Raw genomic sequence first — 8,617 nt, forward strand, 5'->3', positions numbered from 1 at the left:
GTCCCCAGAATTTTTAGCGTCTGTGCATGTAGAGATAGAACATAAAGTTATAAAGTCAAACAACAGGGAAACATCGACGCATCTGCTCCATGCTGAGAGTGTTGCTCAGCCAGCTGGTCCCATCTGCCTGTATTTGGCCAGTTGTCCTCTAAACCTTTCCTATCTATGCACTTATTAGACAAATATCCTCTTCCTCAATGTCAACAAGACAAAGGAGATGATTATCAACTGCAGAACTCACACCACTCACCCCTCATTTTACAGTAGTGGGAACTGTGAGCAGTTTCAAACTCCTGCGAGTGCACATCTTGCACAACCTCTCATGGTCTCTGAACGCATCCTACGTGATCGGAAAAGCTCACAAGTACCTTCACCTTCTGAGGAGGCTGAAGAGAGCTGGACTGGGCACATCCAAACTCACATCGTTCTACAGATGCACAGTAGAAGCATCCTATCAAGCTGCATCACTGCCTGGCATGGAAACTGCACGGTGCCAGACAGGAAGACTCTATAATGGGTAGTCAAAACTACCCCATGCACCACCGGCAGAGTCTACCCACCATCAAGGACATACATAGAGAAAGGTGCCGGAAAAGAGTCAGTAGCTTCATGAAGGATCCCACCCACCCTGCTCATGGACTGTTTGTCCCACTCCCACTAGGGAGGAGGCTACGTAGCATCCATGCCAGGACCACTAGACTCACAAACAGTTACTTTCCCCAAGCAGTGAGGCTGATCAGCACCTGCACCCACTAACCTGCCCCTGCACAACCCCAACCACCACTACTTTATCATTTCATCAGTTACCTTACGTAGAGACATTCCTGTGCCTGGCATCACTTTATGGACATACAATTATTCAATGTATATAGGCTATCATGTGTATTTATATTTGTTGTGTTCTATTATTATTATTATTACTGTGCTCTTTATCTTAATGTGTCAGATCCGAAGTAACAACTATTTTGTTCTCCTTTACACTCGTGCACTAGAAAAGACACTAAATAACCTTGAATCTAGATGGTGACCCAAGAGGTTCTGCAGATGCTGGAAATCTTGAGCAACACATAAAAATGCTAGAGAAACTCAAGAGGCCAGGTAGCATCCATGAAGGGGAATAAACAGCTGATATAGTCGAACAGTTTTACTCGGATTTGATCTCCCAAAATGTAATAATGGACATTTTCTCCCCATCATGTTCCTCTGGTGTCCCTCCTCCTTTCCTTTCTCCCATGGATCCACTCTCCTCTCCTATCAGGTTCCCTTGTTCTTCACCCCATATTCAGGGAAGCACAGTTCCATAGAGGTTATCATTATGCTTCACAATGTCAGCTGAAAGATTGGGGTTCAATTCTCAGTGTTGTCTGTAAGGAGTTTGTACGTTCTCCCCATGACCACATGATTTTTCTCCAAGTGCTCTGGTTTCTTCCCACATTCTAAAGACACATGAGTTAGGGTTAGTAAGCTGTGAGCATGCTCCATTGGCATTGGAAACATGGTGACACATGCAGGCTACCCCCAGTGTATTCTCAATACACAGGATGCACTTCACTGCGTGATTTGATGTTTCAATGTTTATATGACAAACAAAGCAAATTTTTATCATAATGTTTCATATTTTCTTTTTTGTTACCTCTTCCGCCTATCACCTACCAGCGTCTTACTTCAGAACCCTTCCCCACCTACCCAGCTTCCCTCTCTCCTGGTCTCACCTATCACCTGCCAACTTGACCTTCCCCTGCCCTCACCTTCTCATCCTCGCTTCTTCCCCTTTCCTCTCCAGAATTGATGAAGTGTTTTGGTCCAAATCATCAATGTTGCTCTCCATAGATGCTGCCTGGCCTGCTGGTTAAGCTATTTGTCAGTCCTCAGCCCACATACCAAGGTGGTCAAGATCCCTCTGCAACTTTTGATAGCCTCTACATGAGCTACAACTATACTGAATTATGCCTTTTGATTTTGTGTATATATTCTGTGTTTTTGCTTATTTTTTTGTTGCCGTTTGCCTGATTTTTTTGCGTGGGGGAGAGGATGTTTGAGGTTTGATGTTTTTCTTGGAATTGGTTGGTTCCATAAATATTCTTTGTTTTGTGGCTGTCTGTGAGGGGAATAACTTTCAGGGCTGTATACTGCATACATACTTTGATAATAAATGTACTTTGAACTTTGAAAATCACCTATTACTAAACATGCCTTGTACCTTTGCAACCAAATTATTTTTGTACAGTACAAACAATAGAAGGTCCCAGCAGCCACCCCAATGGCACACCATGAGACACAGACACACAGTCTGCGAAATAACCCTTGACCGTCACCCTCTGCTTCCTACCACTGAACCAATTATGCGTACATCCTGAAGAAACGTTGACTGTTTACTCTTTTACATGGATGCTGCCTGACCTGCTGAGTTCCTCCCAGCACTTTGTGTGTGTTGCTATGAATCCAGTCTGCTACCTCCTCCTGGGTCCCATGCGATACCACCTTCCTATCCTTTTGGTGTGGAACAAGACAGGAAAAGAATCAGCTCTTTGTCCTAAATGTCCACTGCAAAGACACCAATTCTCATGTCATTTAGGTGAGGACAATAAATGTTAATTTGAACCCCAATCCCTTCTGCCTATGCTGATGTGGGATTATCTAAAGGATGGAAAAGCTCTGCTCAGAGAAATTGACAAGTGAGGCAGTACAGCTTTGATGGGCTGAATAGACTGCTTCTCTTTCGCTTATGGAACGCTGGGACAGACCACACATGTGTAAAACACCTGTAGCTCTTCTGTCTGTGCTGCATTCTTGAGCCATCTGCCTTCTCCTGACTCAGCTGTGGGTGGTTGGAGGGAATTCAAATCAGGGCCAGGCTTGTTAACAATGAGCAATGCACAACATGCCAGGGTTTCTCAGCAGGTCAGGCAGCATCTATGGAGATGAGTAAACAGTCGACATTTCAGGCTGAGACTCTTCATCAAGAGTGTAATGAACTGATGGCATTATTAACATTGAAATAGGTCATGAAATTTGTTTTTTAGCAGCAATGCAGTGCAACACATAAACATTACTATAAATTAATCAACAGTATATGTACATAGTAGGCAGCCATCAGTCCCAGGGGATCACAGGTTTGCACCTCTGGTGGACTGTGTCCTCTCCAGGGTGCAAGCCTGGGCAGGAAGGTTTGAAGAACCAGCTGTTGCCCACATGGGGGGTTCCCCCTCTCCAAGTCACTGATGTAGTCCCTGGGAAGGGCAAGCGCCGATTCAGCTCGGCACCAGTGTCGTCACAGAGTTTGCCTGAGTGAAGCTGTAAACAACATCAGACTGCCTGAGGGACCCCGGCTCCAGATTTCTTCCTCAGGGTTCACTCCCGAACCTTTTCCCATGGGTTGGTCTGGCTGCAAGGCAGCAGAGGTTTCAAATCAGAGCTTTCCTTCTCCGAGGCCGACAAACCCACCCGCCCAAATATATAGTGTAAAAAGGAAGCTGCTCCTGAATCGCTGAGTGTGTGTCTACAGGCTCCTGTACCTCCTCCCTGCTGGCAGAGGGGAAGAGGCTGCTCCTGAATCGCTGAGTGTGTGTCTTCAGGCTCCTGTACCTCCTCTCTGATGGCAGAGTGGAAGAAGCTGTTCCTGAATCGCTGAGTGTGTGTCTTCAGGCTCCTGTACCTCCTCCCTGCTGGCAGAGGGGAAGAGGCTGCTCCTGAATCGCTGAGTGTGTGTCTACAGGCTCCTGTACCTCCTCCCTGATGGCAGAGGGGAAGAGGCTGCTCCTGAATCGTTGAGTGTGTGTCTTCAGGCTCCTGTACCTCCTCCCTGATGGCAGAGGGGAAGAAGCTGTTCCTGAATCATTGAGTGTGTGTCTACAGGCTCATGTACCTCCTCCCTGATGGTGGAGGGCGTGCCCTGGGCGATGATGATGGAGGCTACCTTCTTGAGAAAATCTCTTTATGAAGATGTCCTCGACCGTGGGCAGGTTAACGCCCTCGGCAGCTTTTTCCAATCCTGTGCGTTGGACCCTCCACACCAACTGGCGATGTGACCAGTCCGAGTGCTCTGCTCAGCACATCTGTAGAAAATTGCTGGAGCCTTTGGCGGCATAGCAAATCCTGCCTGATAGTTTGTCTCACTTGCTGATCTCTCCGAAGCGAGTATTGATGACAGCCAGGACAGACAGACAGACAGACGGTGGGAAGCAAAGGTAGCAAGCGGCCACCTCCATTCCTGTTCCCAGAGCTGGGCCTCCTCTAATAACCACGCACCCGGATCGTTTACAGCTCATCTCTACCTCTCCAGAGAAACAGCCCAACCCAGCTTCTTCCATCCAGTGGCTGAGCAAAGCAGAGTGTGGGGAGAGCACTGGCTGTTCAAGCCTACCCCAGGCCATGTCTTAGAAACAACCTGATTTTTCACGTTAATTCGGCGCACACTTATCACAGAAAGCAGAGCCAGTGCCAAATCCGAGCAGGACCCACAGAGCAATCTGCGATTATACTGCGCTGCTGTAAAAATCTCCACAAACAATTCAATTTCCACCCAGTTACTTTGCACAGCAGGGGCCTGGTAATGGGAAGGAAATCATTTCAACATAAGCTGGAGGAATGCAGCAAGTCAAGCAGAATCTACGGAGAGGAATAAACAGTCGGGGTTTCGGATTGAGACGCTTCACTTCAACAGTTGTTGGAGGGATTAATAGTGGGTGAGAGATGTTGGGAGAGTGACACATATTTGGTGCGGGTTACAGACTGGGATCTAATCAAGGGGTTCGGAATTACCCAGCCATAATGTAATTGAATGGGACGATTCTGGGGGTTTATATGTAGAATGACAGATCTCTGAGAGTGAGTTATAGGCTGGTGTCTAACAGTGAGATTGAGGGGATTTCTATGTAGGATACGAAACAATGCTGTCCACACTCCCCACCTCCCACAGCAAGGTAACCTCTCCCCACCGGCTCCTCCCACCCTTCCATGTCTCTCCCATCAATATGTCCCTTCCCATCCGTTACACGGCACATACTGCTGGAGGTGTAGAGCACAGAAACAAGCCATTTGGCCCACTACATCTTTGGCTACCAATCCATGCTAATCCCACCTCCCAGCACTTGGCCCAAACTCTTTTCCAACGCAGAGACTCAAATTGGTATTGGTTTGTTACTGTCACTCTGACCGAGCTTGTCCTGCATACTGTTCATACAGATCAGTACATTGAGACAGAACGAGGAAAAATAACAATCAGTAATAAAGTATAAAACGCACCGAGAGAAGTACAGAGCAGGCAAGTGAGAAGGTGTAAGATCACGATGAGATAGATTGGGAAGCCAAGAGTCATGTTATCGACAAAAGGTCCATTCAAGAGTCCCTTGAGCCTGGCAGTACATCCTTTCAGCCTTTGGTATCTTCTGCCTCAAAAGAAAGAGATGAGAGAATGGCCAAGGTTGGGATGGGGTGTTGGTCTTTGAATACTTTACTGAGGCAGCAAGAAGTATAGACAGAGTAAGGAGAGGGGAAGCTGGCTCCTGTGACGTGCTGGCCTGTGTCCGCAACTCTTTACTGTGGTGTCAAGCAGAGCAGTTTCCATACCAGCCATTTCAGTTCAGTTCAGTTTCAGTTTATTGTCATTTAGAAACCACAACTGCAATGCAGTTAAAAAATTGAGACAACGTCCTCCAGAATGATATCATACGACAAAATAGACTACACCCAAAAATCCACATAATGTTTGGTAATCCCCAAATCCAGAGACCAGAGAGGCTGCTGCGTATTAATATCGTATTACCATCTTAGCGCGTTCCCCGGAAAGGAGCTCCAGATCCACCAGACGAAACAAGACGACCCAGACACACCAAGTCAGGAGACCAACTCTACCACCCAATAAACCAAAAACTAAAGCTACAAGACCTGCACAAAACCACATAGTTACAGTTAACATATAGTTACAACAGTGCAGACAATGCCATAATTGATTAAAAAAACACAGACCATGGGCACAGTAAAAATAGTCCAAAGATGTTAAAAGACTCTAAGTTCGAAAGAAACCACCACACAGGGGATCCATTCAAGACAGGATGCTTTCTCTGCTGCTCATGTAGACACCTCTCTGTGTTGGCCATCACTCTGCCCCCACTGCTCTCTCTGGCAGTCTGTTCCAAGTACTCACAACACTCAGGTGAACAATACCCCCTACGATCCCTTCTGAACCTCTGGAGCAACACACAGAACATTGGAAGAACTCAGCCATCAGGCAGCATCTGTGGAGGGAAACGATAGTGAACGTTTTGCGTTAAGACCCTTCCTCTAGGTTGTCCATTTCCCTCCACAGATGCTGCCTGGCCCTTTAAGTTCCTCCAGAATTCTGCATTCTGTTCCAGATTTCCAGCTTCTGCAGTCTCTCTCTGAATCTCTTCCTCTTTACCCTAAATCTTCATCCTATTGGTATGTCTGCCTCTGATACGGGGATTCATTTCTGCAGCCTGTTCTATCAATACTCCACATCACTTTATGTTCCTTCTTAAACTCCTCTGTTCCAGGGAGAACAGACCTAGCCTCTCCAGTCTCCCCTCTTAAATGAGCTACTCCAGCTCAGAGGTCTGATCAATGTTTCAAAGTTGGAGCTAAACTTCCCTGCCTGTATATCCAGTGCACTGACTAATAAAGGACAGTAACCTCCATGCTTCTCTAACCACATTCTCTACTTCAAGGCGGTCGGGTTTACTGTTATGTGCAGAATTACAATGTCGTACACGCACAATGAAAAGTTTGCTTGCAGCAACATCACAGGAACATCATTACAGACACACAGAAAATCCATTAAAGATTAGCTTTATTGTCACATATACGTCACAACATTGGAACAGCTTGAGGTCGTGCTGTGGACAGCCGCATGTGTCACCATGCTTCCAGCACCACTAGTAACCATAACTTACTAACCCTAACTCGTACTCTTTGGAGTACTCAAAGGAAAACCACAGTAGCCAGGAAAATGTACAAACCCCAATCGCAATTCTGCAAAGCATTATGCAAGCGTCTACGCTACTGCATATTTATGTATAAAATTTACATAAATTGTTCCAGATGGTGAAGAAAACTACTGAGCAAAGTAAGGGATCATTAAAAAACGGTTGGAAGCAAGCCTTTAGTATTGCGAGAGGTGGTCTGTAGTGCTCTGTAGCTGAGGTAGAGCTAGGGTTGTGCAGATTGGTTCAAGAACCTAGTGGTCGCAGAGAATTAACTGTTCCTGAACCTGGTGATATGGGAGTTTCAACTTCTGTACCTCTCATGAATATCTCTCTCCCAGGTGTTCCCCTCCCTCCCACATGTTCTCCACCCTCCCACATGTTCCCCTCCCTCCCATATGTTTCCCTTCCTGTTTCCACATCGCCATGTCTGTTCCCCTCCCTCCCATGTGTTTTTATTTCTCCACATGTGTTCTCCTTGGACACAGCTGTGACATTCATCTGAGCTATGGGTGGTGGAGTGAATTCCATTCATTGTCACGAACCTCCTCTTGCCATCCTTGTCTGAATTCATCTCCACTCTTCTTAAACTGGACCCTGAACTTCCCTCATACATGGAAGAACCCTCCCTACATTTAACAAATCAATCTGACAAAATCCTAAGGACCCCAGCAAAAATGACCCGAGGAGGCTCAGTTCCTCTGAACCGTCGCTCACACTCTGGCACAATGCACAGCGAGGGTTTCTTCATCCTCTTTGTAATGTAGAGACTGGAAACCAGCACCCAGCACAGTGTGGACCAACCAAAGGCTGTGGTATTCAGCAGACCCCCCCGCCTTTCCCTTCCACCACTCTGGACTTAAGTCTTACCACATGGCGTCAAGAAAGGGGGTAGCAAGGGGGACAGTGGTGGCAGGGAGGGATGCAGTGAAGAGAAAGAATGAAAGAGAAAGAGAAGCAAAAAGCGAATGAGAGAGAGTGAGAAAGGAGACTGTGTATGAGAAAGGAAGAAAGAGAAAGCAAGGGAACAGAAAGAGAGACAGAAAGAGAGAGAACAAGCGAGGCAGAGTGAGAGAGGCAACGAGAGAGAGAAAGAGTGAGAGAGTGTTAGAGAATGAGAAAACAAAAGAGCTGCATAGAGATAGGAGAGAGAGAGAAAGACAATACATTTTAACCCTGAACAGACAAGAACTGGGTAGAGAGAGAGAGAGAGAGAGAGAGAGAGAGAGAGAGAGAGACACACACACACACACACACACACACACACACACACACACACACACACACACACACAAGAAACAGGAGCTTGGCGGCTGGGCAGTTCGTTTTGCTTTTCTTGGGTAAGCTCCTCTTGTCCTCAGTCCAAGGCAAGGGTAAGCATAGTGGAGGATGAGGAAGAAATTTGCAATGAGCTTCAGGCACTTGGCAAGGCAGTCAGTGAGAAGATTTCTGGCTACATCCTGGCCATTGTTACAAACATCCCAGCTCCATGAATTAATTTTATAAGCAGAACTTGCAGCAAGTCATACCAATAGGATTAGATTCACTCTTAGTTGTTCTGAAGTTATCTTTCAATATTATGTCAAATTTCCTCAATGTCTGAGCCATCCAACCCAATCCTACCCAGTAATAACAGAGAACATCATACCAAGGTGCAGCCTTCTGAGAACTGTCCC

This window comes from Hypanus sabinus, chromosome 22 (assembly GCF_030144855.1).
Source record: "Hypanus sabinus isolate sHypSab1 chromosome 22, sHypSab1.hap1, whole genome shotgun sequence".
NCBI classification, from domain to species: Eukaryota; Metazoa; Chordata; class Chondrichthyes; order Myliobatiformes; family Dasyatidae; genus Hypanus; species Hypanus sabinus.